General features: G+C 34.5%; 1 non-coding gene across 1 annotated transcript; it reads right to left on the bottom strand.

The window, feature by feature from the left end:
* Positions 1-8241: 8241 nt before the first annotated feature.
* LOC114009728 (U6 spliceosomal RNA) lies at positions 8242-8348 on the bottom strand. Its single transcript, XR_003551113.1, has one exon. It is a non-coding gene; the product is annotated as a U6 spliceosomal RNA (small nuclear RNA).
* Between the last annotated feature and the right edge of the window lie 693 nt (positions 8349-9041).

Genomic DNA, 9041 nt, shown 5'->3' with positions numbered 1-9041 from the left:
AATCCCTTCTTGTTTCTCAAGTCTATTGTGATCTTGTGCATGCACACACAAGTGTCTGGTGTGTTTTCTAAGTCATTGGGGATGGGATTAGAACTATGATCAGCAATGAGGGATCTGACTCCATTAACCACAAGGCTAGAGGGCTGGCCCTAAATTGTTTATGTTTTTTTGTTGTTTGTTTGTTGGTTTGTTTATTTTTGTATTGCCAGCTTTTGGAAAGAATCATGACATGCCTATGAAATGGAATAATTTGGACCTTTGAAGAAGAAAAGAGGTGTTTTTTTTTTGGGGGCAAAAATTTCTTATATACTTTTGGAAAGAATCACAGACAGACAGAGAGAGACATAGAGACAGAAAGTGAGAAGTCACCCCCCAGAGGGGAAGGTCACGCCACAATCCCTTCTCCTCCATTCTCCTCTCGGGATCTTGGGCACACACGCACATGCGCCCGGCGTGAGTTTTAAGCCACCAGGTCTGGGACGTGAACTGCAGTCAACTATGTGGGAGTCTAGCGACATAGCCACTACGCCAACCGCTGGTCCCAAGAGGAAAAGAGTTTCAAAGACATTTAAAGGACCAGCAGGTGATGTAATGGTTATGTTGCTGGACTCCCACATAGTTTGAGTCCTGGATCCTGCATCTTAAAACTCATGCCAGGTGCATATGCATGTGTGCCCCAAATCCCAGGAGGAGAGTGGAGGGGAAGGGATTGCAGTGTGGCCATTCCCTGTGGGGTGGTTTCTCTCTTTCTATCTCTCTGGGGAGCACATGCGCCCTGTAGCAAAAATCTATCTCTAAAAATAAAGAAGACATTTTAAAGGCAAGGTTTAAATAAAGATGGCTGAGGTGAGGGAATTTAGTTGTGTTTAAAACAATCAGCAATGGGAACAGGAATTCATTTTAATTCAGTGGCTCTTCACCCTGAAAACCTAGCCTTCTTTTTTTTTTTCTTTCTTTTTAAATTTTTCGTCATAGGGTGCATGCATTTACTAAAGAGAAAGAGAGGAGGAAATCCCTCTAGGTGAATACATGTGCTACAATCCCTTTTCCTCCACTTTCCTCTCAGGACTGTGGGCATCCATATGCACATGCTTGGCATGAGTTTCAAGCCACCAGGTTTGGACTCAAACTGTAGTCAGCCATGTGGGAGTCCAGTGCTTTAACTGCCAATCACCTTCTGGCCCCGAGCCTTCTACTTACAGAGAATTTTCTAAAAGATTCCTAGGCCCAACCCCCAGACATTCTGATTCATTAGGTTGAGGAGGATATGGTTTAGGGTATGTGTATGTGTATGTTAATTCATTAAACTCTGTACCATAGTGTTATAGACCTTATAGGAATTGTAAATGTTAGAAAGAATTGAGACCAGCAGGTGCCATAATGGTTACGTTGCTGAACTCCCTCATGACTGAGCACAGTTCAAGTCCCAAACCCAAGGGCTTGAAACTCATACCAGTCACATGTGTGTGAGTGCCCAATATCCTGAGAGGAAAGTAGAGGAGAAGGTATTGTAGAGTTACTAACTTCCCCCCATTCTGTCTCAGTTTCTGTCTCTCTATCTCTCTGTGTCCTTCCAGCAAGTGCATCTGCCCTATAGCAAAAATCTCTTTAACAATAAAAAAAAAAAAATAACTAGTCTTTGTCTTTAACAATTTTAAAACTGGTAATTAAAATAGTAATGACTTAGGAAAGATACGTTTTGTGGAGTTAATTCAACAGTTTAGGGGACGATTTATGCATAGTCTTTCTCAACTGTGCTTTCTTATCTAAACTATCAATCTCAGAAAATTATTTGAGTAACTATCTTCTCAGTTCTCCCAGTAGTAGTACACAAACTAGTATAATTCTGTATGCATAGGAGAGACATTAACTCACTACATGTAATTCTCTCAGAACCTGCTAAGAATGGCTGACTGCTCTATACTATGTAGTCTGCTGGGAGTGTGTGACACAAAGACACAAGGCCTTGTTTTCAAGGAGCTTATGTTTCAGAAAAGGTAAAAAGACATTTAATAAATTTCTGATATTGTCCACAGAATTTTGTTCTTTTCTTTAAGTATTTGAGGAAATATTCAAAATCATAGTGATTATAAGTAAGGATATCCTTTTACCTCTTTTAAGTATCACTGATTTAGGAATAAGAATGTCTTCAGTCAGTATCAAATCCTCATTATAGCTAAAGTATGGTAGCAATAAATTAAATGTCAGTAGGAATTTCTGCGATTAGAAAACTTAGAGCACTCAGTAGTAAATTAGTGATTTCATTGGTTGCTGATCAGTTAGTTATACAGTGGAAGAATATAGAATGGCTGAGTGTGGTTGTTGCTGAATGTGATCACAAGCTCAGTGAAGGATTTTATCCCCTGAGGTACAAGTCGTATGCTAGCCTTGAAAATGTTCAGGAATTTAATTTATCCTCACTATCAACTAAAACTCACTCAAATTCCTGGTGTCAAAAGGTTCAGTCATATTAATTAGTTCTTTGATTAGTCATCTGAACTAGGAATTTAGTTGTTCTCCCTATACTGACTTCAAGATTGAGAGCAGTTAGCTTTTGTTTTTATTGCTCACTACTTCACACTGATTCCTTTAAAGCTGCACTTAGGATAAATTTTAGTAACCTATTTTTTTCTCCCTTCTTCTGATGTTCTACTAAAGTTATTTATTTTAACAGCACTGTTATAGGAAGATCAAGGTTCTCACATCAAGAGTAAAGCAGTAAAATAGAGACCACATTCAAATTTAGCTTGTTTTCTTTTTTTTTTTTTTTCTTTTCTTTTTGGAGAGGTTTTTTCGCTATAGGGCGCTTGCGCTCGCCAGACAGACAGAGAGAGACATAAAGACAGAAAGCGAGAAATCACCCCCCAGGGGGGATGGTCACGCCGCAATCCCTTCTCCTCCATTCTCCTCTCAGGATCTTGGGCATGCACGCACACGTGCCCAGCGTGAGTTTTAAGCCACCAGGTCCGGGACACGAACAGTAGTCGACTACGTGGGAGTCCAGCGACATAGCCATTACGCTAACTGCTGGTTCCCAAATTTAGCTTGTTTTCTTAACAATAGTGAAAATTTTTAAGATTTTGCCTCACTTGTTGCCATTCTTTAAAGCAGTTTTAAAACAAAACTTATGCAGATATTTTAAAGATCTGGGATAGAGTAAAATACAAGATAAGAATAAGATTGGTTCATTAAACTCATCTTAATAATAAATATTTTTGTCTTGAGATCTCTGAAGTCCTATTTTTATATTCAGGACAACTAAATTGAAAATAGAATTCTATAATGTGTCTCCTTTGTATTAAAGTTAATCTGAGAAGGCAATCTTTCTTTCACACTTATTAGACTTTTAGTCCTTTTATATACCTAGTAACAAAAGAATTCTATATTTCCTTGCAATATGGATATTTTGGGGGGCAACTTCTCTTTGACAAACCTATCATTATCTATTTTTTCTTCTTCTTTTAAAAACTCTTCTCTAGTGAATGACAGTGGAACATATTTAGGTGCTTGCAAAGGATGTGGTTAAAGATGTAGCCTCCTTACCTGAACAATTTGTAGAGGTAGTTTCTACTCTTTTGGTTTTGAATACAGACAGTGACAATAGCAGGTACTAATAACCAGTACTTTATATCCCTTCTAACCACTAATTCCTTTTCCTCCCTTTTGCTCATTGCTATCAAATATTTCAGTGCTGATGACAAAAACTCATCTCTGTGTCACAAGAGGTCAGGTGGATGAGAATGAGTTCATTAAGGGAAAGCAAATTAATTACCTTAGACAGAGAAACTCCTTGGTACAAAATTTATTTATATTTAACAGTCTTTAATTTCATGAACATCAAAATCATACTTGGAAAGTACACTAGGTAGATATTTGAATGTTTGTAAACTTCACGCCAACACCAAATGTGTTGTATTTGTCTTAGAATGCTTTTTTAGGATTCCTGTAATATTTAGTACTTATAAAAAATTGAATATATTTTGTTTTTATCAGCAGCATAAAACTGCTCTGATTTGATTTCTCAGATGTTCAGAAATCAATTTTTTTTGTTTGTTTATAGCCATAGTATATGTGTATTTAATTTGGAATCAGAGATAATAATCTCCTTGTAGAGATTTTAAGCAAAGATTCTAAAAGAAAATATTCCACAGAAGTATAATTAAATGCAAACACATTTTTTCCTAATAACCTAGTTTTGCTCTTTATGAGGGTTTTTCCCAAAGCTGACACATGAAAGTTTATGTCTAATAATTTTTTTCTTATAGAATATTTGCTGTTGGGACCAGCAGTTAGCATAATGGCTATGTTGCTGGACTCCCACGTAGTCGATCACAGTTCGCGTCCCGGACCCGGTGGCTTAAAACTCACGCCAGGCGCGTGTGCGTGCGTGCCCAAGATCCCAAGAGGAGATTGGAGGAGAAGGGATTGTGGCGTGGCCATCCCCCCTGGGGGGGCTTTCTCACTTTCTGTCTCTCTGTCTCTCTCTGTCTGGCAAGCGCACGCGCCCTGTAGCAAAAACTTACCCAAAAAAAAAAAAAGAATATTTGCTGTTAAGCATTTTATAGATAGAATTTATTGAACTTCAACGATACAAAATTAAAACCTATTGATAAGCTACAAACCTTGGAAAATAATTTATAATTAGGATATTAAATACACATAACTATTCTTAGCATTAATTCTTTAAAATACCAAACACATAATTGTATTTACACAGTTATTTTGGTTGGCCAACTCAGTTGCTCTGCATAGGAATTCCAAAGGGATTTTTTAAGCATAAAATTAATGTGAATTGTGTTTGTTTATCTAAACACTTAAATCATTTTATAAACTTTTCTGACATTTAGACCTTGATTTCCCTTCCAGTATTCAAAAGAATCTTTCTTTGGTCATCCTTAACATGCAAACCATTTTAGAACTCAAAACTTTTTGCATTTTTTCATAGAAACATGAATATTATAAGTGGTTCTCAACCAGCATTAATTTTGGTTACCACAGAATATTTCACAATACCTATGACATTTTTGGTTGTCACAATTAGAGGACTACTTCTAACATCAAGTGGGCAAAAGCTAGGCATGCTGCTAAAACATCCTATAATGCATAAGATAACTCCAACAACAAAGAATTATCTGCCCCAAACTGTTAATAATTCCAGAGATTGGGAAACCTTTATTTACATAATATATTGAGCACCCACTAACTTCTAGGCATTGTGCTAGGAGCTTGAAATTACATGGTTAGAAAGTTATGATCTTAACATTTAGAAAAATTAATGATTAGAAAAGAGAAAGCATTGTATACATAAAATATAATATGGTAACTGGCATAATAGTGGTATGTATGTCATACATTACAAGCAAAATTGGAATTCACATGAAGGACTTAGTTTGGGGAAACTTTCAACACAGTGACACTTGAACTGTTTTTGTTGTTACCATTTACCTTTTATAATATTTTAAAAAAATAATAATGTAGCTACAGCTAAATGAATTTTCAGAAACTGAACATACTCTTTTTCTTTTAACTGGTATCCAAATTAAGAAAACAATATTATTAGCATTCCAGGAAGCCTCTTTAGGGCCCCTTACCGTCATAGCCCAATTCTCAAGAATAGCTATGATTCTGAATTTTAACAGTATAGATTGCTTTTGCTTTTTACCAGGATTTTTTTTCTTTCTTTTTCAAATTGTTAGAGGGCACCATGCACTCACCAAAGAGAAATAAAACATCCTCCCAGTTGGGGTGGTCACGCTAAAGTCACTTTCCTCCATTTTCTTCTCTTCAGGATGTTGGGTTCATATGCATATGCACTCAACATGTTTTTTAAGCTGCCAGGCAAGGATTTGAACTGTGGCCCCAATTTCTTACCAAGATTTATATAAATGAAGTTATGTAATACGTAATCTTTTATATCCATATTTTTTGTTCAACATTGTTTCTGTGAAATTTTTTTCATTTTGTTTCATGTAGTTGTTTATTCTCATCACTATGGTAATCCACTGAATAAATATATTAATATTTATTAATCCATTCTACTTATAGTCTAAAACATATATATGAAAAAACTTGAGATTTTAGCCATTTTGAAATATATAATTTACTGGCATTAATTAAATTCACATTTTTTTAAACCATCACCATTATCTATTTTCACATTTTTTTCAACATCCCAAATAGAAACTCTGTAACCATTAAGCAATCATGCCTCCTTCCTCCTCCCCCTTGCCCCTGGTAACCTCCAATCTGCTTTTTAGTCTCCATAAATTTACCTATTATAAATATTTTATGTAAGTAGAATCATTTAATATTTGGTCTTTTGTGTCCTATTTATTTCATTTAACATAATGTTTTCTTAATTCACCCATTTTGTAGCATATAACAGAACTTCATTTTATGACTGAAAATTCCAAATGGATATACCACAGTTTTTTTATCCATTCATCTGTTTACGGACACTTGGATAGTTTCCATCTTTTGTTTATTGGAAATAATGCTGCAATTAATATTGGCATATAAGGATGTACTCAACTTGCTTTCAGTTCCTTTGGTTATATACCTAAGTGTGGAAGTGCTGGATCATATAGAAATTTTGTTTCATATTTTAAGAAATCAATCTATTTCAGACTGTTACAGTTTTAGCTCTTACATGTAGGTCTTTGAGCCATTTTGAGTTAATTTTTGTGTATGGCATGAAATAAGTGTTCATCTTATTTCTTAGTTATGAAGACGTAACATTAAACTTTTCTATTTGAAGTTATTACTGAAGTGTTATCTCAAACCTCAGATACCCATTTGTGTAACATTAGCACATTTGTTATTTTCTTTCATCCTGCAATTATATCCTTATAAAACATAATCATATATGATACTGCATTTTATTTATTTATTTATTTATTATTATTATTTTAACTTGACCAGAGAGAGAGTGATAGTGAGAAAGCAAGTCACCATGTCTAGGACTCAAACCATAGCTGGTCATGTGGGATTCCAGCCCCTTAACCACCACTCCACCTGCCAGGCCTCTTATCTGTTTATTCTTTTAATTAATTGCCACAGAGCCCCGCAACTCATCAGAGACATAGAGGGAGAAAACACCCTTTGATGGCCTAGTTGAATCATAAGCCCTTCTCATTTTTCCATCTGTTAGGATATGGAACACACAAAAATATGTGCCTGATGTGTTTTTCAAGCCACTGGGGCCAGAATCTGAACCACAGCCAGCCACATGAGATTCAGCTCCCTTAACCGCTAGGTCACAAGGCTGGTTCAATAGTTTATTAATAATTTTTTACAGGTATCTTCTATAACCAAATAACACTAGCATTGATGAAGAGCTCTTTTAGTCAAATGGGCCTTTATCAAACAATACAATTTGATAAAAATAAAATAAAGAGACTACAATATAATATACAAGAGTCACTCAAAGGGTTCAATTTAAACATGTTTTGAGGGATCACATTGGTTAAAAGCAATGGAACATGGTTTCAATTTTGCTGTTCTATATATACATTGAGCCTCATCTCAACTCTGCACTAATTCAAACTATTCATAACTTTAAATCAAAATAAATTTTATAATGTTTTTGGAGATGCTCATGCTAATATTATAGCCTAAAATTATTGATTAGGCTTATAAATTGTTTTATTAAAGTGAAAACATGTTTCAATAGAGAAGTACCTTGATTCCCAGCCTCTGTTCATTGCTAAGCTAGCAATTAAAGAATTTTAAGAAGTGAAAGAAGGAATAATGGGAGATTGGAAAGAAGGAAGCATGGAGTGGTATGAGTGAGTTCAGTCAATACTTTAAAGAACAAGTAATTCCTGTCTTATTCCTCTTTTTTGTAATTATATTTTGATACAGAATGAAGAAAATATCTCACCTCCTATAATGATAAAAAAGAAAAGAGCTTTACTCTTTTTCAAAGTGAAAATGTACTATTAGACATAGTGATTAAAACATCTGACACATTACAGGAAAATGAAGTAGGAAATAATGCAACCAAATGATATTTTGTTAACATATGTATGTGTAAAATCAGAATTTAATACACGTATGTGTAAAATCAGAATTTAACAGTTTAAATCTTGAATTTCAAATCATTGAAGGAAAGAAGGAACCATTCAATAAAAGATGTTTAGAAAATTTGCTATCCATTTTGGTGGGAATTGTTTTTTTGTTTTGTTTTGTTTTGGTTCCCAGTATTTTTTTATTTTTTTATTTTTTTTTAAATTTTTTATTAAAAATATGGAATACTTCATGAATTTGCGTATCACCCTTGCGCAGGGGCCATGCTAATCTTCTCTGTGTCATTCCAATTTTAGTATATGTGCTGCCGAAGCAAGCACGGGAATTGTTGATTATACAACACAGAATTAAATTACAGATAGATTAATTATTTAAATATTAAAAAATGTAAGTTTCTGAAAAAAAATTAAGAGATTATTTTTATCATATCAAAGTGAGAGAAATCTTTCTAGGTGAGACGTGAAGTCCATATAAAACTTAAGAAAAATAACAACTAAGCAAGAATTGTTGCAGATATCAAACTTAAAATCAGTATTGTAATATATTTAACTGCCAAAAGTTACACATTTCCAGTATTTGAAATTTATTTTTCTTTTTAAGTTTGTTTTCTTTCAAGAGCGAAAGTGTGAAAGACAGTTACCCCAACAGGATCCTGTCATGCCATGATTCTCTCCCCTTAACTCTGCAGTTAGTCAGAATCTTGGATGAACATACACCCAGCATATTTCGGGTTGGCTCAGGATCTGAACCCTCAATTAAGCAATCATGCCTCCTTCCTCCTCCCCCTTGCCCCTGGTAACCTCCAATCTGCTTTTTAGTCTCCATAAATTTACCTATTATAAATATTTTATGTAAGTAGAATCATTTAATATTTGGTCTTTTGTGTCCTATTTATTTCATTTAACATAATGTTTTCTTAATTCACCCATTTTGTAGCATATAACAGAACTTCATTTTATGACTGAAAATTCCAAATGGATATACCACAGTTTTTTTATCCATTCATCTGTTTA

This window comes from Tupaia chinensis, unplaced genomic scaffold, assembly GCF_000334495.1.
Source record: "Tupaia chinensis unplaced genomic scaffold, TupChi_1.0 Scaffold000609_1, whole genome shotgun sequence".
Lineage (NCBI taxonomy): Eukaryota > Metazoa > Chordata > Mammalia > Scandentia > Tupaiidae > Tupaia > Tupaia belangeri.
This window is presented reverse-complemented; position numbering and strand designations above follow the sequence as displayed.